Source organism: Mobula birostris, chromosome 4, assembly GCF_030028105.1.
Source record: "Mobula birostris isolate sMobBir1 chromosome 4, sMobBir1.hap1, whole genome shotgun sequence".
Classification (NCBI taxonomy): Eukaryota; Metazoa; Chordata; class Chondrichthyes; order Myliobatiformes; family Myliobatidae; genus Mobula; species Mobula birostris.
The window spans coordinates 129,009,156-129,034,734 of NC_092373.1; the positions used below are offsets into that span (position 1 = coordinate 129,009,156).

General features: G+C 38.3%; 1 protein-coding gene across 4 annotated transcripts in view; it reads right to left on the minus strand.

The window, feature by feature from the left end:
* slc10a7 (solute carrier family 10 member 7) overlaps window positions 1-25,579 on the minus strand; it is a 205,996-nt gene that overhangs the window by 141,381 nt on the left and 39,036 nt on the right. The window lies entirely within an intron of this gene.

Consider the following 25,579-nt stretch of genomic DNA (forward strand, 5'->3'; position numbering starts at 1 on the left):
AAGAAAAACAGCTTTTTTTTCATAATTAAATATTATTAACTGATTAATTTTATTTTAAATCGTTATTTTGAATACTTTAGGCAAACTAAAATGTGTCTATTTAACTAAATACAGCAATGAAAGCATTTGCTTGATTCAAACTGAAAATTAATATAGTAGCATTCCATTAAGGTATCAACGAATAGTGTAACATATTTCAAATATTTTTAGCGAACAGTTGCAACTTACTTTCTAAACCAGTGTAAAAACTAATACAGCAAAACCTACCAAAAGACAAATCTCAAGGTTGTGTACTGCATAAACGTACTTTGAATCTGAATCAATATGCAAGATTTCTGGTGCAAGTCTTGAACAAAATATGGAAATAATAAAACAAAGGGTCAAAAAGTAAATAGGTAGTGAGATCAAAACACTCAGTAGATTCACTCATAACCACTGAAACAAATAGCAGCCATACAACTCCCTCAAGAAAATTAACAATATTTCTGTCTGTACACTGCTTAAACACAAAACGGCACACAGGTACCAAATAAACCTAAAACCACATTCAAAAGACTAAATTAAACCTATATACTGCTCTCAAAGAGGAAATGGTAATGTAGATAGACAATATGAACTACTATTATGGTCTACAGTATTTAGTTTTCTTATCCAGGTTCATAATTAATTCAAGAACATTGGTAATCTCATTAGATTTCTCAAGACAACAATAAATGATAGCAACAGACCACATCTCTATAATGCCTGGAATATTGCAGGACCCACAGACAAGTAATCCTGTTCATTATCAAGGATGTGATATTTGATGTTTTTTGCCACATGATAACATTTTCAATATCTTAATGAAGTAATTAACTCCTATCAGATGAGAAGCAAGTTCCTACAATGAAACGTACAACTGAAACGGTAGCTGAAACACACTTGCATGCCTCTCTGAATTGCATCCAGTTGTATTATGCTTAAGAACAAAAAGTGGTTTCCTTTATCCATACTTGAAATAGGCCATTAGCACAAATAAGGAGACCAACTGATCCTGCTATGATATTGAATTGTCCTGTCCTACAAGATGCAGACTTGTCTCACTTCAAACCATTCCCCTCCTTTCCTATACACACTCTTTAGCACCTAAAAGTTAATTGTGATCTTATTGGGCCATGTAGGAAGCTATAGTTAAAGACTGCAATGTACTTATTGCCTCCATAATGCTACCATGGTCAACCTCCAAGTCCTCAAAGATTATAAAGCCAAGCCAGACCTTCATCAGAATCCTGTGTTCAATTCTGAAAAGTAGGGTACTGTCCAAAACATCCCTTACCTGAATTTCATCACTTGTAATATGAAATCAAAGTGTTAATATTCGGACATTCCTAGATAGTCCACTGGTCTAGGAATCCAAAAATGGCCATTCTGAATTTGATTTTTTTTTTCTGTAAACAGTTAAACAAGGTAGCTTTACATTCTTCACGCCCCCCACCCCACTCAAGATCTATACAAGCTCTGTATTGTGCAGCTGTAACTTCTAGGGTCTTTTCAATATCAGAAAGTTACAAGTCAGGAGTGTTTCAGATCCACTCACAACAATTAAAGTTCACATCCATCTAAAACAAAGGAGCCTGCTTGATCATTATCCCATCCAAGACCATAAACATTCACTTCCTAAAGCACCAGCAGAGCAAAGTTGCAGTGTACACCCTCTAACAAGTCTCTAAGGCCCCATTAGCAGTGTTTAACAATCCACAAGTTCTACCATTTTGAAGACCAAAAGCAAGGTGTTGAAGAACATTAATTTCAAGTCCCCTACCAAATTATAATCTTCCCTAACTTGGATAAACTTTGCCATTTCTACATTGCTATATACTCCTCTTCACTGTAGTGTAATTTTCGAACTGCCTCTTGAACATCATTTGATATCGTTCAAGAAAGAAACTACAGCAGGTTAAGGTGCAGCTCACTATTACATTCATTGAGGGAATTAGGAGTGAGCAATAAATGCTGTTCTTAGTAGAAATGCCCATATTTCACAAAGAAACAATAAAAAAAAGAATCACATACGAAAATGACAACCATTAAATGTAAGAATAACACAAGCATAATAAATTCTAAACTAAATTTTAACAAGATGATGCTTAAAACCTCTCATTCTCAAATCCTTCTTTGTATTTAGATATTTAACCATTTTTGCTGCCATAAAAAACATTTTAACCAAGAAATATTAATTATTGGATATAAAATTAAACAACCTTAATTAGATTATGTGTGTATGCATGACGGGTAACTTGGTTATTGAAGATAAAATATTGGAGGGGATGATGGGGGGTGATGCACAAGTGCAGTGAGAACATGCATGTTTACTGCATCATTTCACCTCGCTGTCATTTGCAGTCATTATGCTACTTGGAACTGTACACTAGGTAAAAATTTCTAAGACGCTCTGCAAATGAGGGAGGTCAAGTATTCCAATTAACTACCTCAACTGTATGATGTACTAATGTCAAATTTGTATACACTGAAATCAAAAGATAGCAAAAGCTGCTGGCAAAAAGCAGCACAGAACTGGCCTAGGAGCAGCAACTTTGAGTGAAGAAAAAAAAAGTTAAGGTAAAGAAAAGTTATGAAGGTCCTCCATTATTTTTGGATGCGACAAAGGGGGAGGGGTGGTGTTACTAGTCAGGGAAAACGTCACAGCAGTGCTCAGTTAGGACAGACTGGAGAACTTGTCTAGTGAGGCTTTATAGGTGGATTTGAGGAATAAGGAATGTATGATCACGTTAGTGAATGAAGCTGGGCAGGCAACAGAAGTTTGTGGAGGGAAACACTTTACATCTAGTGATCACAATGCCATTAGTTTCAAAGTAAATATGGAAAAGATAGGTATTGTCCATGGGTTGAGATTTTAAATTGGAGAAAGACCAACTTTGATGGCATCAGAAAGAATCTAGCAAGTGTGGACTGGGAAAAGCTATTTTCTGGCAAAGGTGTACTTGGTAAATGGGATGCCTTCAACAGTGAAATTTTGAAAGTAGAAAGTTTTATGTGCCTGTCAGAATAAAAGGGAAGATAATAGGCATAGCGAACCTTGGTTTTTAAGAGATATTGAGGCCTTGCATAGAGGTATAGGCAGTTAGCAACAAATGAGGTACTTTGGAATATAAGAGATGCAAGAGAACAAATAAGAAAGAAATCAAAAAATTTAACATTCTAAAGTTAACATTAAGAAGCTACGGTTCTGATATAAGACATGAAGCTTCAGTCTTTGGATAGCACAGGGAGTATTTAATATGCTCCATATCACATGATATAGTATACTATTCAAATGGAATATCAAGAACACTAAACACTGAAGCAACCTACAGTATTATCACACAGAATGAATTCCACTAATGGAAACTATTAATATGTTTCAACTCTTCTCAATTTTATATCTTTTCCTGATTTGTTATTATTACATTAATTTGCTGTTTTTTAAAATTTTAAACGTTACTGTTGTTCCAAAATTATTTTCCTGATTAAAAATCATTCACCAATTACAGCTAATAAGCATATGATTTCTTGCACCAGCTTCAGAGCATTTTTTAACAAAAATATATTCAGAATAGTGCAAAATGTAAAATTCAATGACCTTTATGTTCTCAGCATGAAACTTTGGAAACAGCTGTTTCATAAAAGGCAAGAATTTGTTTATGAATGTGCCATATCTAAATTGATCATCAACATTTTATTAAAAACCAAGTATTTTTCAAAGCTTTGTGATAACGCGATTGATATTATTTGAAATGTGAATGAAAATAGCATACAAAACTGAAAAATTAAACTGAGCAACAATTCATATTTTAATTGGAAAAATAACTGAAAAGTATCTTTCAATTCTGCAAAGGTTTTTGCAGAACAAAAGTAATAGATTAAACTTCTCAACATGCGCATGAAATTGAATTAAGTGTCTTGTCCTCTTAAGGAAATTAAGCTCTTTTCGTTAAATTGGATTTAATGAGAACATGGTCTGCCGACATTGATGAATGAGATCAACACGCAAAAGAGTATGTAAGCAGGACAATATCTCAGTGGTGCATTATTATTGACTATTTTTCACTTAATACTTGAAAGTATATTACAGACATTAATCCTAAATTTAAGCATTACACATCATTTAACTATATATTGTTTTGCAGAGAATAACAGATAATTACAATTTTTCACAAGCTAGATTTTGTACTTTATTTCAAATGTACTCACACCCTTTGTTTGCCAGATCTAAATATTTCATTTTTCAGACATTATAAGTAAACTTACTTTCTGCTTACTATAAATGCAACATGGTTTTGATAATTATCTACTCACTAGTTAAAACAAATAATTTACTTGATTTCATGGGAAATAATTAAGAAACACAACAAAATTTTGTGTAATAATCTTTACATACACTGAATAGAAAATGATACCTTGGGATCAGGAAATAACAAAATTGTCTTTTTTTAAAAAAAATATGAAATGAGGGTGGAAAGGTCAAGCCACAATACAGTCCAGAAAACTATTATGATCCAGACTTCATACTCAAGAAAGCAGAAAATGCATACAGACGAAGTGACCTGTTCTAACTATTTATTGAAAGCACTAGAACTTGAATAAAGAAAGAATTTACCATCCTCTCCTTCCACAATAGGGTTAGAAAACTATTGCTTTAAACATACTCTTTTGAATACAACACTCTAATGATAAAATATGCTTTTCCCATACTCATTCTGTGAACTATTCTGTAAAGATTATGGGATATAACCACTTTCTACAAGAAAGAAAAGCTCCAATTGAAAGAACAGATTTCCATGTAGAAGAGAAGCAACTCTAGTTTTTCTTATTCAATATCAAGGAGGACATAATTAACGAAGTTATTTTCTTCTAGAAAGCTTTTTTTCTTGCACAAAAACAGAAGGTAAAGTAAATATAATAAATTTTAAATAATTTTTAAAAACTTATTTTAAAACCCAATGCATTGAAATAGAAGTTCAACCCAAATAGATAAGATTTTGCAATGATATGATTAACGCAAGATTAAAAACTTGACCAGTGCCTCATACAATGAAACACAACACTTCCATAATTTTATTTTACAGAAATAAAGATTTTCAATGTAATGCAATAGCCAGCTAGCATTATGAACAAAGAATCTAGGCTATTGTCTCCTGTGTTATAATAATCTGCCAATAATCACTATCCAGACCGACATAGAAAGGAGAATAACTGGACAGGATACCAGAAGGTGGAGAATTCTACTGGAAGAAAATGTGAATAAAAAGAATGGAATTAATACGAGAGAAAAAACAAGAAAGAGAAAGAAAGCAGCAAAGAAAAATTACCATTCCTTTCTTTAAAAATGATTTTTTTTTTACAAGCATGGGAGAATCTTCCAACAGTGATTGAGGATGAAGCAGGGCAATTCATGGTCCCTGAGGTGTTTCTAAGTTTCATGGAAAGCTAAATGTCAGAAGGTAATGAACAGAGTATCATAAAAGTTTAAAATACCTGTAAGTAATTAATCACCTTTCACTCCAATGGTATTTAAGCAATGTAAAATTTAAGTAAAAGTGCTGTCCTCAAACAATGTCCACAAATGTACCCGACAGCCAGCTATCCCAGAATACAACATCGCTCACTCTATGACACCACCATCGGCAGTTGGCCCTTTCAATTAGAGAGTAGTTAATTGTAATACAGACAAATTCTGAAAACTCCATGAGCCTAAGTACTGATGAGAAAGCTCTCTCTGATTTATCTTCAAATTCAGCCAAACTGGCTGTTTGCTGTGGTATACTGCTTAAGGTAAGAAGATTTGTTGCAGTTACATAAATACCAGAGGAATACTCTAGTCCTCAGGTCAACAGTCACGGTCAGCTTTGTCCATTGTCCTTTTCTCACTGCAGAGATAATTTATTCCTTCCTGAATCAAATACCTACTTCTTGTCAATGAACCTTGAACAATTGAATAAGAACAAAGGAATACAAGTAACAGAAGTTGGAGTTGACAATTCGTCTGCTGCACTGTTCATAAAATCATGACTGATATTTTATCTAATGTTCCTTACTATCTAAAAGTTTCTCAATTGACATCTTAATACAGTCTACTGGCTTAGATACAGACTGAGCTTCTACAGCCTTCTTGGGCACTGATTTTCAAAAATTCACCCAAACCTGGATGAAAAAATATGATCTCTGTCCTGAATGGGTGAACCCCTTTCTTTGACATTGTTATTCTTGTTTCTACATACTCCAGTCTAGGGAAGTATCAATTCCACATTTGCGTTGCCCAGCTTCTAAAGAATGAGATAGCCTCTCACATTCCTCAAATCTAAACCGCATTATGTCCAGTCTATTTAATTTCTCCTCTTACAACAATCCTGCCATTGCAAGAACAATTCCACAAACCTTACAAACACTTCAGCAATTACAAGAATAGTCTTCCTCGGGTAAGGAAATCAGATTTGTACACAATATTCAAGATGGGGTCTCACCAGGCCTGTATCATATTTGGGGTGAGCTATTTCTACTCTTGTAGACAAATTCTCCTCCATTAAAGGTCACCGTATTCTTTCCCTTTCTAATTGCTTGATGAACCTCCAGATTAATCTTCAGTGATCGAGTGTAAGAACACGTCTCTTTAAAACCAATACTTTCTAATAAATTTCATGAAAGTGCCTGTGTGACTTCACTTCTGCACCACAGCCTGCCTCCAAAGATCCCTGCTGAGATAACTGTCGGAAAGGTAAAAGGCCCTTTAACTAGCACAGATGTAGAGAATAGAGTGCTATGAAAACATGGTTTACTATGACTGGTCAACAGTCTTTCTAAATTAGAAAACTATGACTCAATTTCAGCAGCCAATATCCCAAACATAAAACATGACCTGGTGCATATTATCACTGTAAGCGCTGGCTCATATTTCTTGATCTGCACAAGTCTTGTGCTTTCTTTTTCCCATAATTCACTCAACACTGATATTCAATCAGCACTGTTAGCCAATTCTTAGACTGCTATTTTACTAGCTAGATGCCATTCGGTGAACAAATTGCTAAATTGTTTAAATAATAGCTATGATTTATTTTAATCAAATCATTCGTGTGTGAAATGTAAATTGGAAAAGTTCTCAATCACAGAAAAATCACAGAAACTGCTAAAGATTTATTATCACAAACCACGTGGCAATAAACACTATTATGATCGATTAATATCTACCTTGCAATTTATGAGCAATCACCCACTATTCTAATTAGGGTTAGTTCAAGAAAGTTAGAGAAAATAGCATTATAATGCTCTATTCTGTTGCACAGTTCAGATTTAAAGCAGCTTTAGACAAAAATCAGCACTTCAGCCCTTCTGATTACACTTGAGTACTAACCCTGTTATTATTCTATTTGAGTGTCTAGTTGTTTCTTAAATGGATCCAGTATTCTGCTTTAATCAACGTCTTTGGTGAAATATCATTCAACTGAAATAATTCTGTTAATGCTGCCTGAGCTGCTGAACACTGTCAGCCTTTTGTGCTGTCTGGAATATTTTACTGATGTGAAGAAATACTTTTAAGTATCAGTCTCCCTTGAATGTTGTTGTTTTACAACCTTTGAGTATCTTTCTCGATTTTGCTGAGTACCTCATGTTCCTCTCTCAGATTCCATAAGACTATAAGGCATGAAAGCAAAATTAGGCTATTCAGCCCATCGAGAATTCTTCGCCACTTCATCGTGGCTGATCCATTTCCCTCTCAATCCCATTCTCCTGCATCTCCCCATAACCTTTCACAACCTGACTAATCAGGAACCTATCAACCTCTACCCTAAATAAACCTGGCCTCCACAGCTGCCTGTGGCAACAAATTCCAAAGTTTCACTACCCTTTGGTTAAAGAAATTTCTCCTCATCTCTGTCCTAAATGGACATCCCTCTATTCTGAGGCTGTGCCCTCTGGTCCTAGGCTCAACCACCACAGGAAATATCCTCTCCACATCCACTTTATCTCAGCCTTTCAACAACTGATAGGCTTCAATGAGATCCCATCCATTCTTCTAAATTCCAGCGAGCAAAGGCCCAGAGCCATTAATTGCTCCTCACACGATAAGCCTTTCAATTCCAGAATCATTCTTGTGAACCTCTGAATCCTTTCCAATATCAGGACATCCTTTCTTTAAAACTGCTCACAATACTCCAAGTGAGGCCTCACCAGTGCCTTACAAAGCCTCAGCATTACAACCTTGCTTTTGTGTTCTAGTCCTCTAGAAATGAATGCTAACATTGCATTTGCCTTCCTCAGCACTGACTCAAACTGCAAATTAGCCTTTAGGGAATCCTGTATGAGAACTCCAAGTCCTGTTGCGCCTCAGAATTTTGAATCTGCTCCCCATTTAGAAAGCAGTCTATGCTTTTATTCCTCCTACCAAAGTGCATGACCACACACTTCCCGACAGTGTATTCCATCTGCCACTCCTTTGCCCATTCTCCTAACCTGTCTAAGTCCATCTGCAGCCACCCTACTTCCTCAATACTACTGTCCCTCCACTTATCTTCGTATCGTCTGCAAACTTGGACACCAAACCATCAATTCCATCATCCAAATCATTGACATATAACGTAAAAAGAAGCGGTCTCAACACTGAACCCTGTGGAACACCACTAGTCACTGGTAGCCAATCAAAAAAGGCTCCCTTAATTCTCACTTTCTTCCTCCTGCCAATCAGCTAATCCTCCATCCATGCTTGCATCTTCCCTGTAATACCATGGGCCCTTATCTTGTTAAGCAGCTGCATAGGCGGCACCCTGACAAAGGCCTTCTGCAAATCCAAGTACATAACATCCACCAATTCTCCTTTGTCTATCCTGCTTATTATTTCCTCTAAGAATTCCAACAGATTTGCCAGACAAGATTTTCCCTTAAGGAAACTATGCTGACTTTGGCCTGTTTGACCATGTGCCTTCAAAATACCCTGAAACCACATCCTTAACAATTGACTCCAACATCTTCCCAATCAATGAGGTCAGGCTTACTGCCTATAATATCCTTTCTTCTGCCTCTGGAAAAGGCTACAAGAGCATTTCTAAAAAACTGAATGTTCATCAACCCACAATAAGAGAAATTGTATACAAATAGAAGAAACTCAGTGCTGTTGCTACTCTTCCTAGGAGTGGGCATCCTGCAAAGATCACACCAAGAGCACAACGTGCAATGTTGAAGGAGGTGAAAAAGAACCCAAGGGTAACAGCAAAAGACCTGCAGAAATCTTTACAACTTGCTAAAGACTCTGCTCATGTGTCCATGATAAGAAAACCCCTAAACAAGAATGCTGTTCATGGAAGGACACCACAAAAAAAAGACTGCTGTACGCTCAAGACTGCAAAAGACTACCTGGATGTTCTACAATGCTTCTGAATGTTCTGTGGACAGATGAGACAAAAGTTGAAATTCTTGGCAAACTGGTACATTGTTATGTTTGGAGGAGAAAGGGTACTGCACACCAGCACCAAAACCTCATCCCAGCTGTGAAGCATGGTGGAAGGAGCACCATTGTTTGGAGGTACTTTGCTGCCTTAGTGCCTGGACCGCTTGCAATCAATGAAGGAACAATGAATTTAACAGTGTGTCAAGACATTTTACAGGAAAATGTCAGAGTAGCAGTCCGTCACTTAAAGCTTAATAGAAGTTGGATGATGCAGCAAGACAATGATCCAAAAGAGAAGAGTAAATCATCAACAACAGGATGATCTAAAAAGAAGAAAATTTATGGTTTAGAATGGCTGTCAAAGTCCTGACCCTATAGAAATGTTGTAGAAGGACCTGAATCAAGCAGATCATACAAGGAAGCCCACCAACATCCCAGAGTTGAAGTACTTTTGTATGGAGGAATGGCCTAAAATTCCTCCAAGCCGATGTGCAGGACTGATCAACAGTTACCGGAAATGTTTGGTTGAAGTTATTGCTGTGCAAGGGGGGTCACACCAGTTACTGAAAGCAAAGGTTCACGTACTTTTCCTAACAAATACATGTAATATTGGATCCTTTCTCTCAATAAATAAATGAACAAGTATAATGTGTTCTTGTGCTATTTATTTAATTGGGTTCTCTTTATCTAGTTTTAGGACTTATGTGAAGATCTGATCACAGATTAGACCATATTTATGCAGAAATAGACAATTCTACAGAGTACACAAACTTTCTAGCACCGCTGTAATTATCTTTACTCCACGATAATACTGATACATCTGAATTCAGCTTCTCCCTCTCAAATTGCAGGGTGAATTCTATCATATTATGGTTCCTAAGGATTCCTTTATCTTAAGCTCCCTAATCAAATCTGGTTCATTACACAACAATCCCGAATAGCTAATCTCCTGGTGGGTTCAACCACAAGCTGCTCTAAAAAGCCATCTCATAGACATTCTACAAATTTCCCCCTTGGGATCCAGCAATAACCTGATTTTCCCTATCTGCCTGCATATTGAAATCTCCCACGGCTATTGTAACATTGCCCTTTTGGCATGCCTTTTCTATCTCCTGTTGTAATTTGTAGTCCATATCCTGGCTACTATTCAGAGACATGTATATAACTCCCATCAGGGTCTTTTTATACCTTTCAGTTTTTTAACTCTATGCACAAGAGTTCTATATCTTCCAATCCTAGGTCACCTCTTTCTCAGAATCAGAAACAGAATCAGGTTTATTATCACCGGCATGTGACGTGAAATTTGTTAACTTAGCAGCAGCAGTTCAATGCAATACATAATCTAGCAGAGAGAGAGAGAGAGAGAGAAAAAAATAATAAAATAAAACATAATAATAAATAAACAAGTAAATCAATCACATATATTGAATAGATTATTTTAAAATGTGCAAAAACTGAAATACTGTATATTAAAAAAAGTGAGGTAGTGTCCAAAGCTTCAAAGTCCATTCAGGAATCGGATGGCAGAGGGGAAGAAGCTGTTCCTGAGTTGCTGAGTGTGTGCCTTTAGGCTTCTGTATCTCCTACCCGATGGTAACAGTGAGAAAAGGGCATGCCCTGGGTGCTGGAGGTCTTTAATAATGGACGCTGCCTTTCTGAGACACCACTCCCTAAAGATGTCCTGGGTACTTTGTAGGCTAGTGCCCAAGATGGAGCTGACTGGATTTACAATCTTCTGCAGCTTCTTTTGGTTCTGTGCAGTAGTCCCTCTATACCAGACAGTGATGCAGCCTGTCAGAATGCTCTCCACGGTACAACTATGGAAGTTTTTGAGTGTATTTGTTGACAAATACAAAGCCAAATCCCTTCAAACTCCTAATAAACTATAGCCGCTGTCTTGCCGTCTTTATGACTACATCAATGTGCTTAGACCAGGTTAGATCCTCAGAGATCTTGACACCCAGGAACTTGAAGCTGCTCACTCTCTCCACCTCTGATCCCTCTATGAGGATTGGTATGTATTCCTTCGTCTTACCTTTCCTGAAGTCCACAGTCAGCTCTTTCGTCTTACTGACATTGAGTGCCAGGTTGTTGCTGCAGCACCATTCCACTAGTTGTCATATCTCACTCCTGTACGCCCTCTCATCGCCACCTGAGATTCTACCAACAATGGTTGTATCGTCAGCAAATTTAAAGATGGTATTTGAACTATGCCTAGCCACATAGTCATGTGTATACAGAGAGTAGAACAGTGGGCTAAGCACTGAGGTGCACCAGTGTTGATCGTCAGTGAAGGGGATATGCTATCACCAATCCGCAAAGACTGTGGTCTTCTGGTTAGGAAGTCCAGGATCCAATTAGAGATGGAGGTACAGAGGCCCAGGTTCTACAACTTCTCAGTCAGGATTGTGGGACTGATGGCATTCTTCGTGGCCCGGAGGTTGGGGACCACTGAATTATAAGTCACTTGTAAGTCAATAGCATCATAACATTTTAAGTAACCATATAACCATAGTTTGGATATTAAACCCACAGCGCATATTTTCCTCGTATGAACATATAAAATCATTGCAACACACCAATATCACTGAATCAGTGGGAGCCCTGGGCTTGTTTTCCTGCAACAAAACGGTCCTATCGAGGGGTGATGGGAGACAGCGATACTCGAAGGGGGTCCCTTATGTCCAGTCTATTCAGCAATTTAGTTTTCGTTGCATTCATTGCAGAAAACTCCGCTTCGCAGCAATATGATGTTGGAAATGGAAGCAACGTTTTCAGTGCTTTCGTAGCTCTCTCAGGATATTCAGCCTTGACTTTGATCCAGAATGCCGGCAGAGATGTTATGTCAAATATACTTTTTAGCCCTCCGTCATTTGCAAGCTCGAGGAGTTGATCTTTTCCCGCACTGACATGGAAGATTCACCGGAAACATTCACAAACGGGTCACGGACCCATTCCTTTGCACATCTTGGGTCACTGATGACCTCACTTGCGTTAAAGTTCAACAGTGGGCATGACAGGGAATGAGGAAAGGTGCAGTTGACTCATATCATTTCATATCGCCAAATCATATCGTTTCCTTGCGGCCCAGTGGTTGGGGACCACTGACGTAGATGACAAATAACAATGGACCTAGCACTGATCCCTGTGGCACACCACTAGTCACAGGCCTCCACTCAGAGAAGCAATCCTCCACTACCACTCTCTGGCTTCTTCCATTGAGCCAATGTCTAATCCAGTTTACTACCTCTCTACGTATACCTAGCCACTGAATCTTCCTAACCTCCCATGCGGGACCTTGTCAAAGGCCTTATTGAAGTCCATGCAGACATCCACTGCCTTCCCTTCATCCACTTTCCTGGTAACATCCTTGAAAAACTCTAATAGAATGATTAAACATGACCTACCACACACAAAGCCATGTTGATTCTCTCTAATAAGACCCTGTCTATCCAACTACTTGTAGATCCTATCTCTCAGTACTCCTTCCAATAATTTACCTACTACCGACGACTTACCGGCCTATAATTTCCCGGATTACTTTTACAGCCTTTTTTAAAATAACGGAACAACATGAGCTATCCTCCAATCCTCCGGCACCTCACCCATAGATACCGACATTTTAAATATATCTGCCAGGGCCACTACGATTTGAACACTAGTCTCCTTCAAGGTCTGAGGGAATACCCTGTCAAGTCCTGGGGATTTATCTACTCTGATTTGCCTCAAGACAGCAAGCACCTCCTCCTCCTCAATCTGTATAGGTTCCATGACCTCACTACTTATTTGCCTTATTTACATTGACTCCATGCCAGTTTCCTTAGTAAATACAGACGCAAAAAACCTATTTAAGATCTCCCCCATTTCTTTTGGTTCCATACATAGCCAACCACCCTGATCTTCAAGAGGACCAATTTTATCCCTTACTATCCTTTTGCTCTTAATATAGTGGTTAGCGCAACACTATTACAGCTCAGGGGCTTGGAGTTCAACCCCGGTACTGCTGGTAAGGAGTTTCCATGTTCTTTCCGTAACCTCATGGGTTTCCTTCGGGTGTACCGATTTCCTCCCACAGTCCAAAGATATGCCAGTTAGGTGGTTAGTTTGTCGTGGTTAATTGTCCTGTGATTACACTAGGGTTAAAATAGGTGAATTGCTGGACGGCATGGCTCATTGGACTGGAAATACATAAAAATAAAATAATTTTTGCAGAAAAAATGTCCAAATTTCATACTCTCCAGCATCTTTTGGTTTGCAATACCATCATACTAAATAGAAATTTTGTGGGCATCAGCACCAGCAAACTGATAGTCCACTACAATCTATAACTTCAATGCCTGGTATATTCCTACCTCTAAACACTCACTTCTTTAGTCATCTATTAATAATTTCTAAAGCTTCCTTAATCATCAAGTATATAGAGTCATTGATCATAAAACACTACAAGCCCTTTGGCCCATCTACATGTTGAACCATTAATCTGTCTAGTCCTAAAAACCTGCACTTGAACCATAGCCCTTGCATTCATGTACCTATCCAAATTACACTTGTGATGACAAACCAAGTTATCAGAAGATTGATGTTGATGAGAGAGATAAGAGAGACAATGGAGAAACATTCAAAATGCTAATAAGAGAGAAAAGAGAGATTAACGAGAAAGAAACACATTTCAGAATATTGACAGACCAGTTGCTTTGAACCTGAACTGTTTGAAGTTTGATGGACAGGCAATACCCCAGCAGGGGGATAAAAAGAACAGGTTCGCTAAGGCACGACACACACCACGAGATCACGAGATAATGAGACCCTGGAAGAGCGGTGTGCCCCCACAAGTTGGTGAGAGTTGGAGATCTGGTTCGAGGGAACTGACCACAGACTGACAGGGTGAAAAGGGACGATCGGCGGGAACCTGGTGTGTGTGTCTGCCCTTGCCTGGGTGCCGGGTTCACCGCGGAAGAACGGTCGTATCCGGAACGGAGGGGTCACAGTCGGTGACCACAGAAGACATAAAAGGGTTCGCCCGAAAGCTAACTGCGAAGAATATCAAAGGTCTGTTTGAATCAAAACTTGCATTCTCTCTCTCTCTCCAACGGCACAACAGTGATTACTGCGAACGGCACTAAGCTGAACTGAACTCTGTGTCACTTAAGACTGATCATTTTACCCCTAGACTGCGATAGAGCTTGGTTGATTCCTATTATCCTAGTTCTGTGTACATGTGTGTTTTATCATTGCTAACCTGTTGCATTTATATCCTTACGATTAGAGTACTATGTTACTTATTTCTTTAATAAAACTTTATTAATTTCTGTTAAACCAGACTCCAACTAGGTGGTCCATTTCTGCTGGTTTGGCAACCCAGTTACGGGGTACGTAACATACTTAAGTGTTAAAATTGACCCACATCCACCACTTGTGCTGGCAGCTCATCCCACACTCTCACCACCTTCAGAGTGAAGAAGTTCCCCCTCATGCTCCCCTTAAACATTTCACCTTTCACCCTTAACCCATGACCTCTAGTTGTAATCTCACCAAAACTCAGTGGAAAACGCCTGCTTGCATTTACCCAACTACACCCTTCATAGCTTTGTATACCTCTTTCAAATCTCTCCTCTCAATCTTCTCTGTTCTAGAGAATAAAGTCCTAAACTATTCAATCTTTCCCTATAACTCAGGTCCTTAAGTCTTGGCAACATCCTTGTAAATTTTCTCTTCACTCTTTCAATTTACATCTTTCCTGTTAAGTAGGTGACAAAAACCGCACACAATACTCCAAATTAGGCCTTACCAACAACTTAAACAATTTCAACATAACATCCTAACTCCTGTACTCAATATATTGATTTATGAAGGTGAATGTGCCAAAGATTTTCTTTATATCCCTATCTACTTGAATCGTCACTTTCAAAGAATTATGAATCTGCATTCCTGGATCCCTCTGTTCCACTGTGCCCTACCACTCACCGTGTAAGACCTACCCTAGTTGGTCCAACGGAAATGCAATACTCATACTGTCCACATTAAATTTCATCTGTCATTTTTCAGCCTATTTTTCCAGCTGGTCCAGATCCTGATACAAGCTTTGATCATCTTTCTCACTATCCCCTACAGCTTCAATCTTAGTGTCACCAGCAAATTTGCTGATCCAGTTTACCACATTATCATCCTGATCATTAATTTTGGTGACAAACCACAACGGACGTAGCACTGATCCCTGTGCACACCATTATTCACAGACCTCCAATCACACAGGTAACTGTATACAACTGCAAAGCCAATGTCTAATCCAGTTTACTACTTTATCTTATATATCGGGTTATTGGAATATCTTCCAATAATTTTCCCAGTACTGACGTCAGGTTCACCAACCTATAATTTCCTACCTTAGTCAGCTCGGAACATTAGCCCAACCATGCTCAACCTTTCGATTCCTAACCTTGCATGTAGTCTGAACAACATGTTTCTCCACAACCACTCCACTACCTGTTCTGACGCTCTGGTCCTATCTCTATGCAACTCTGGTTTCAACGCGCCCCTCGCCCCGTGCAGCACCAGCAAACCTCTCCACTAGGATATTAGTCCCCCTGCATTTCAGGTGCAAACCATCCCTTCTGTACAGGTCAAACCTTCTCCGGAGGAGATCCAATGATCCAGAAATATGAAGCTCTCCCTCCTGCAACAATTACTTAGCCACGTGTTAAATTGCATGATATTCTTATTTCTAGCCTCACTAGAACATGGCATGGGTAGCAATCATGAGATCTTAACCCTGGAGGTCCTGTTCTTTAACTTAGCACCAATAACCCTGAACTTTGAGGATCTTGTCACCTATTGTACCCATGTCATTGGTACTAACATGGACCACAACCTCTGGTTGCTTACCCTCCCACTGAAGAGTGCTGTGGACTTGATCTAAGATGCCCCTGACCACTGCACCCAGGAGGCAAAACCCATCCGGGAATCTCATTCTCATCCACAGAATCTCTTTTCTGTTCTCCAAGCCAATGAATCCTCTATCATTACAGATTGCCTCTTCTCCTCCTTCCCTTCTGAGACAGATTCAGCGCCAGAGACCTGTTTGCTGCAGCTTCTCCCTGGTAGGTCATCCCCCCAAAACAGTACCCAAACAGGTACACTTATTACTGAGCGGAATGGCCACAAAGGAACTCTGCACTGACTGCCTATTTTTTTTTCTTCTCCTGATGAGTCACCCAGGTACCTGCCTGTATAACTACCTCCTGGAACTCCTACCTATCACCTCCTCATTCTCCTGTATGAGCCGAAGGCCATCAAGCTACAACTCCAGTTCCTTAACACAGTCTCTAAGGAGCTGCAGCACAGTGTACTTCATGCAGATGTAGTTATCAGGGAGACTGGAGGTCTCCCAAAGTGCCCACATCTCACACGAGGAACTGATCACTAACTCCAGACCCATTTTCAGTGCACTGGTTATGTACTAACAGAAAATAAAACTTGCTGGAAACTTACTGAGAGCCTGTTTCTGAGCTCCCTCAAACCTGTTCTCGCCGAAGCTTGTTGAGCCGAAGCCGGACCACTGCAACACTGTCCCACTCCAACATTATTCTTCACATAAATGTATTTTTTTCTGTCAAATATTGCCCTTAGTCTAAGTGGATCACTTTTCTCTTAGGATATTTTACTTCTCAGAGGAATCAACATTTGTTGACAAATATGAAATATTTATTTAAATGTTTCTCTGTCAATCTTAGTCACCTGAATCTTCAAATCTATGTAAGCCATTGGAATCAAGACTCTGGTTTCTGACTGTTTTTTGCTCCTTATTATCTCTTATCTTCAATATCTCTAATTCTATGCCTATTCTTCAAGTCAAAATCACCACTGCCTTTATGTCATTCTTTATTAACTAGGTTAGTGCACTCAACCCGACCTGAGGTTTGTTTTCATTTTTTCGACATTTGCTCTTTTTAAATGCCCAGCTCCCTAAATATTAAATTCCCAACTTTGATCACCACACCATCACTTCTCTGTATTGACTATTTGATGAAACTTATTTATCTCTATTCTGGCCAATAATTTATCTAATTACCCAAACTTTATTTATTTTATTTTCTCGATAACATAGTGGAGTTTCTGATACACTATTCACCATTGAACCTGCTCTCTCTGCCTGATTTACATCATTTCTGATCATCCAAATTACTAATTTACGTAATTATTTTGAATTTTTTTCTTTAAATCTATAGTTTTTCTTTCACCTGAATTAGTAAACGTTTGGTTTAAAGAAGCAATAAATAGAGCTTCTCAGCTGCAACAACCAGCAGTGATCTAAAGATCTGAAATTATCAGCAGTACAACAAATGACACAGATCTTCAGAATTCTTTATTATTTATTTCAAAGGTGGTGGTACCTTGGGCATCAAAGGGTGGGAGAAGAATTTAGTGGGGAGGGAGCAAACTGAAAGGCCATCTGAGAAAGTTATCAGGCAGAGAGTGTTAGAGATAGAGGCACAGAAACAGGAGACAAGAGAGATAGAAAAGGTAGAGGGGGGAGGGGGAGAGAGAGGGGGGCATCAGAGATAGAGGAATAGGGAAAGAGTGTCAGAGAGACACGCACATGTGGAGACATAAAGAAACAAGAGGAACAGAAAGATACAGAGATAGACATAAAGATAGAGATGTAGAGGGTAAGGGAAATGACGAGATAAGGAAATGAAGAAGGGTAACACAGAGACATGGTTACATCATGGCCAGTCAAAACAAACCAACCCACTTAATTTCACAATAATCACAAGGTGGTAAAAATTTCTGAGAGGAGCAAAAATTGGACAAAAATGTGAAAACAGAGAATAGTTCAAATTATTTCTGCTGACCCAGCTCTTAGCTGATAGCAAAACAATTAAAATATAATGTGCTGAGTTATGAAACTGACATTTAAAAATTTTTTAAGTTAATCAAATGGCTAAAGTCAGTTTTTAGTTACATGATTTTCCATATTGTGATTATTCTCAATTATTCTGCTAAATTGGCATTGGTTTGATTTTATTTGCTTAGTTTCATATAAAGATGGAAAATCTATGACATAGAAGCATTCTGAAACCTAATGGCGCATTCCCGCAGGTGATCTGTCGACCTGCATATCACACTCTTCAAGTACACATCCACTGCCTTTTAAGTTTTCATCCCTGCCACCTTTTCAGACAGTGGCTTCCAGATCCCTACCATCCTCATGTTCCAAAATAAAACTCTGACCTGTTCCGTAATCCCAAATGGCTTCAGATTTCCAGTCTAAGCAATGTCTTTGTAAATGTACTTTACACTCTCTGCAGTTTAAACACATCGTTCACAAGTAAGCAAAAGTCAATAAAAGATAATCAAGATATACTACAGTATTCAATATTCACAGAGCACCAATCCAATTTGGATTTTAGACCAACAATACACCAGGGATGCGACAAGATGATACTGGTACACTTATGTCATAGAATTGTTACAGCACAGGAGACTGCCATTTCACCCAGCAATCTCTAACAAATGCATATTGTTAACGGTATTACATTTATTGAACCTTTTATCATTTCACCACCCAGGAGGAAAATAGCTTATTGATTACTTTAACTTCCAAAAATTGAATCAAACCACTGATTCTGCATTCATTCAGAATAGGCATTAAGTTATTGCATTTGCTATAAACTATATACACATATAGTATTTATTTCTATATAGAACTTGAGTCATTCACATACTTAGATTTTAAAATAGATATTAAAGTCAGCATGTTTATAGTAATCTTCTAACCCATTCCTGCACAACTAACACTCATTAGTCGATGTTTACTCATACCAATGCTCATACGGTCGACGTTTCAGGCCGAGACACTTCATCATGAAGGTTCTTGGACTGAAACTTCGACTGTTTATCCCCATCTGTAGATGCTGCCTGACTTGCTGAGCTCCTCCAACTTTGTGTGTATTGCTCTAGATTCCAGCATCTGCAGTACCTCTTGCGTCAATGGTAATCATTAATCCTCTTCCAAATTTATCAATAGCTGATTTATCAAAAGTGAAATACAGTTCATTACTACGAACATATACAGACATATCAGCTGTCCAACACAACAATGAAAATAGAAAACTGTACCTGCTGTCATAAAATGAAGCATGTAAATATCATAATGTTATTACATATTATCTGTACGTAAGTTACTATGATTCAGAATTTTAAAACTTTCAATAAATTGAGTAATGGGATTGATTTCCTGTTGAATTTTGCAGAAAATCATTCATTAAAACCTTCTTACATCCTTGTTATTAAATTTGCATATCTGTACATATCTCTTCTTTATTTTCAAGCTCTTTTGCCCTTTCAATCATGAAGCATATTACTCCTCTGTCACCACAAAGCAGTTCCTAACAACAGGGAACCCAGCTGGGAAAGGAAGAGGGCAGCAGGCTCATACATTAACATAATAATCCAACTGTGTTCCCATAAGCCCTCAAGGCAGACAGCATATTAGCTCGCCCTCCTGTGCTGGCCCTGGCTGGAGCTGCCTCATCACCTTCCTGTCAACCTGTAGCACTCACAGTCCACCCAAAGGTAGCAGATGATACAATATCATGATCACTTATCAGTGTCCTAATAATACAAATAGATCCCCCTGTATTTTATTAAAAATAACAAAATGTGATCACAGGCTACCAGTAGCAATACACTGAAGTTGCCAAGTAATTAACAAGTCAACAGTAAGAGGTTCTTTAAAATATTGTAAGCTTCCTCATTTATGACTATATCATTAATTCTTCAAATACTCAATGCTCTACCTAATTTTTAAAAATAGCTTTCCTTACACACATTCTCTGTGAAAACTCACTGTGGACTGTTCACATTCACATTTAATGATTACTGAACTGCAAAGGTAGACAGTTTATTTAAAGTACTCTATGGCTTTAAAATAAATTAAAAATGTATGCATAGCACATTTACTTGGAGAAATCTTGCTGAATTCTTTGAAGTCTTAAATGAAATTAGATATGCCTGATTACATGGAATGTACGTGGTAAGTTCCACCTGATTACACATATAATGGTCAGTCAATTGTTTGCAAAACATGTTTGTATAATATTTGACGGGTGCTTATATGGATTCAAGCTGTTACCAGCACTGATGAGTTTATCTGTAGCTGTTGCAAGTCTATAATCTCTTCTTCCTATTCTTCCCTCAAAGTACTCCTTACTAACTAATCATCACAGTCATTATCTCCTTTTGTAGGCCAATATCCATTTGACTGATTCACAATCAAGTGGAATTATAAACCCATTAATTGCCATGGAAGATTTTTTCCACAGTAAAAAGTTAATATTGTAGTGCTGTTCAGTGGCTGCCACTTAAATTCAATTATACTCTATTTAAAAAAATAAGATTAATTCTTGCTGCAGTAAAAATGTACACACTTTGTGGTATTTGCAGATGCCCTTATTTTTGGGACCAATCAAAAAGAAGTTCTAGTTCCCTTGGATGTGTACACTTATCATAGTCCCGCTTACAAATAATGGAATATATTAGAATGGAACAACCATAACTAATAGATTAGTTTCAAAACAATTTTTAATACCCTTGCCAAGATGAACAGCAGTCAACCACTAACTTCACAGTCATTACAAATACCATCTCTACTTTTCCTAAAAAAACTCATAGGGCAGAATTGAGCTGCCGCATCTGACCACCAATATATTGCTGGACTCATCAGGGAGTCCAATAGTGGAAAAATAACTCCTTGAAGTGGGGTCTGGACATCATATCAACTTTATGCTGAGGACTAGGGAAAAGGTAAATGCAGGTAAGTGTTTTACTTATATGACTGTATTTTAATGTTTTAACTTGTTTATTAACATTTTAATTGGTTTTAACTAGACTCCATTTAAAAAATTTATTTTAAATGATTTACAGCTGTTTTGATAGATTTTAAATGTTCTGTATCTCAGAGATATACACGTATTATTAAAATTTCTTTTACAAATTTGTCAGCCTGCACACTGTCAAAGATTGCCATTGCGTTCCAAAGGCTCAGGATAAGAAAACTGGGCCTACTTACAGGATCTATTCGGCCCTCTGCATCTCAAAGAAGTATGGGCAGGCAGTTGTATAGAAAAAGTATACAAATAGGGTAATGTTGTGATAGTCATGGGGGTAGTTTGGTAAAATCAGGTTGGTGCTAAAACCCAAGAGAAGGAATTTGTAGAATGTCTATGAGATGGCTATTTAGAGAGGCTTATGGTTGAATACACTAGGGAAAAGGCAATTCTGGATTGGGTGTTGTGTGCTGAACCAGAATTGAATGAGTAGCTTGGGGTAGGGGAGCCCTTGAGAGACAGTGATCATGGTATGGTGGAGTTCACCCTGCAGTTTAGAAGGGGAAGACCGGGATCAGATGTTTAAGAGTTGCAGTGGAGTGGAGTGGATACCTATAGTTACACATTCCTACAGTTACAAAAGGAGCAAACAATTTCAAACATAAAACAGTGCTCAGCATTAGTTCCGTCCATATATGATGGACCATTCTTTGTAAATTTGATGGTCAGATGCCAAAAATTCCTAACTGTTCTGCTCAAATCAAAATTTAAAAATTAAATCAGTCTCAAATTACTAAAATAATCAGAACACTAAAATCTCACTGCACAATCCACCTGTGGTGACCCTACCAGTACATCAGAATTGCAGTTTTAGATAGTGTAATATTAAAGAGCATTGCTTACAAGACAACACTTCCACATAAGCCGATGGTGCTCAGCCTTGCAGATAATGTTACTATGAGACAGATAAACTTCTTGGTAAATGTGTATCATCATAGGTTTATAAAGTTAGGTGGATGAAGAAAAGACAATTAATTAGATTTTCTTCATAATAAAAAAACATGGTAAACTTCATGATCTCCATCTGTTATGTATTGGGGGTTAAGAACAGAAAAACACAAATACTTTACATAAAGAAGCAGTATAAAAAGTGGTTACAATAGCTCGGTGAGTTGTCAATAAATTAAATAAATAAAACTACTCTTACTCCAATTTCTGGTAACCCACGTCTCCTGTGCTCCTTTCCCAGTCCACCCAATACATCATCTTAACAGTGTCACATCATTTTGTTTCACTTTACGGGAAATAAGGATACCATGCCTTAAGAAGGCATTTATAAAACAATAAAATTATAACCAAAGATCTTATTATGACGTTACTAATAATAATCAACGATACTTGATTTTTCTGAGCACCTTACTAAAAACTTAACCAAGAACGTTAAGTTCACTACATTCTCAGATATTTTAGAGTGATAATTGTACGCATGATTTAAAACACAAGAAACAAAATAACCCAGGTCAAATTTGTAAAAAGAAAATCTCAAAACATGCAAGTGCTTTGCTACTCATGTCTCCATCGTGGATCAAGTAGGGAAGAAGATTGCTAAAAGAGAACTATGATTTATATGACGCCAATTAGAATGTACCTCCCTTTATTCATTATCAAGATGATTATTGTCCAGCAACTCCACGACAGGACTCTTCAGGAATCTATTTAAATAAACTGGGTACTGGTTGAAAGAAACCCCCTTCTCTGCCTCATTCTATCTGCTATCAACTGCACATTTAACCCCCTGGGCCTCTTATTTCCACTATCTACTTCCACTCTTCCTTGCCTACTTCTGCCCATCATCCTCAACTGGTTCCACCTATTGTCTGCCAACTCCTACCTCACCCCCTCTAACAATTCTTTATTCTAGCTATCTCAACCCAAAATGGTGATTATCCTTCTTCCTCTACAGATGCTGCCTGACCCACCGAAATCCTCCAGTAGTGTTTTCTTCATTAAAGTTACTGTGTTAGTTTGCAATACTTCAGGCTACAAACAATCAACTGAAGGAACTCAGCAGGTTGAGCACCAACCATGGATGGAAAGAAACTGTCAAAGATTTTCTTTTACTTTACACAACAGAATGGGTAGGATCTTTCACATAAAAACTGATGGACTAATTCAGATCTGCTTGCTTCTTTCCACCTAGGGGCTACACTTAATATCCTCTGAGGAAATGAGGTTCAGCAAGCAAATCATGTACCAGTGGGGGAACACTTTGCAACCATTTACCATAATCCTATTTATTTCAAGAGTTATGGATAAAAATAAGATAGATCCTCAAGTCAACAACCTAAAAAGGAGGAACGTAAATTTCAATGGCATTAGTTAGGAACTTGCATTAGTTCATTGGGAGAGGCTCTTTGCCGGTAAAGGAGCATGTGACAAATGGAAGGATTTCTAAAGTGAGATACGAAGAATTCAGGGCCACCATATTTCTGTTGGTGAGAAGGGCATGGCTGGCATGTTTAGGGAACCTTGCTTGACAAGGAATATTAAAGGTCTGGTAGGAAAAGGAAGCATAGGCAATGTACAGCTAGGATTACATGATTCTTTTGGGGAGTATAAATGATGTAGGAATATGCATAAAAGGGAAATTAGGAGGGCAAAGAGGGGGTACAAGCAATTAATCTGCTGGAGGAACTCAGCACACTGAGCAGTAATTGATGCAGAGAAATGAATTTAGTAACTTAAGTCACAATCTTAGTTCAAATGTGCATGCATGCAAGGATGTAATTAACCTAGAAAGGATGCAGAAAAGAATCACAAGAAAATTGCCTGGATTGAAGGATTTGAATTATCAGGATAGATTAGATAGGTTGGATTTGTTTGCCCTTGAGCAAAGGAAGCTAAGAGGTGACATGATAGCGACTTATAAAATTAGGAGAGGCATGAATAAGGTGGTCAGTCTGTTTTCCACAACAGGGGTGTTTTAAACTACAGGACACAGGCTTAAGATGAGAGGGAAGAGATGTAAAAGCAATCTGTGAGTTAAATTTTTCACACAAATAGTGCTGGAATCCAAAACGAGCTACCAGATGAGGTGGTTAAGGCAGGACCGGTAACAATCTTCAGTGATTATATGGACAGATATTTGCATAATAGGTGATTGGAGAGATTGAGGTGAAGGAACCCTTAGGAGGCAGTGATCATAACATGATTGAGTTCACTGTGAAATTAGAAAAAGAGAAGCCAAAATCTGATGTGTCGATGTTTCAGTGGAGTAAAGGAAACTACAGTGGCATGAGAGAGGAACTGGCCAAAGTTGACTGGTAAGAGACACTCGCGGGAAAGATGGCAGAGCAGCAGTGGCTGGAGTTTATGCGAGAAATGAAGAAGGTGCAAGACAGGTATATTCCAAAAGAGAAGAAATTTTCGAGTGGAAAAAGGATGCAACCGTGGTTGACAAGAGAAGTCAAAGCCAAAGTTAAAGCTAAGGAGAGGGCATACAAGGAAGCAAAAATTAGTGGGAAGACAGAGGATTGGGAAGTCTTTAAAACCTTACAAAAGGAAACCAAGAAGGTCATTAAGAGAGAAAAGATTAACTATGAAAGGAAACTAGCAAATAATATCAAAGAGGATATTAAAAGCTTTTTCAAGTATATAAAGAGTAAAAGACAGGTGAGAGTAGATATAGGACGGATAGAAAATGACGCTGCAGAAATTGTAATGGGAGATGAGGAGATGGCAGAGGAACTGAACAAGTATTTTGCATCAGTCTTCACTGAGGAAGACAGCAGGATACCGGACACTCAAGGGTGGCAGGGAAGAGAAGTGTGCGCAGTCACAATTACGACAGAGAAAGTACTCAGGAAGCTGAATAGGCTAAAAGTCGATAAATCTCCTGGACCAGATGGAATGCACCCTCGTGTTCTGAAGGAAGTAGCTGTGGAGATTGCGGAGGCATTAGCGATGATCTTTCAAAAGTCGATAGATTCTGGCATGGTTCCGGAAGACTGGAAGATTGCAAATGTCACTCCGCTATTTAAGAAGGGGGCAAGGAAGCAAAAAGGAAATTATAGACCTGTTAGCTTGACGTCGGTGGTTGGGAAGTTGTTGGAGTCGATTGTCAAGGATGAGGTTACAGAGTACCTGGAGGCATATGACAAGATAGGCAGAACTCAGCATGGATTCCTTAAAGGAAAATCCTGCCTGACAAACCTATTACAATTTTTTGAGGAAATTACCAGTAGGCTAGACAAGGGAGATGCAGTGGATGTTGTATATTTGGATTTTCAGAAGGCCTTTGACAAGGTGCCACACATGAGGCTGCTTAACAAGAGCC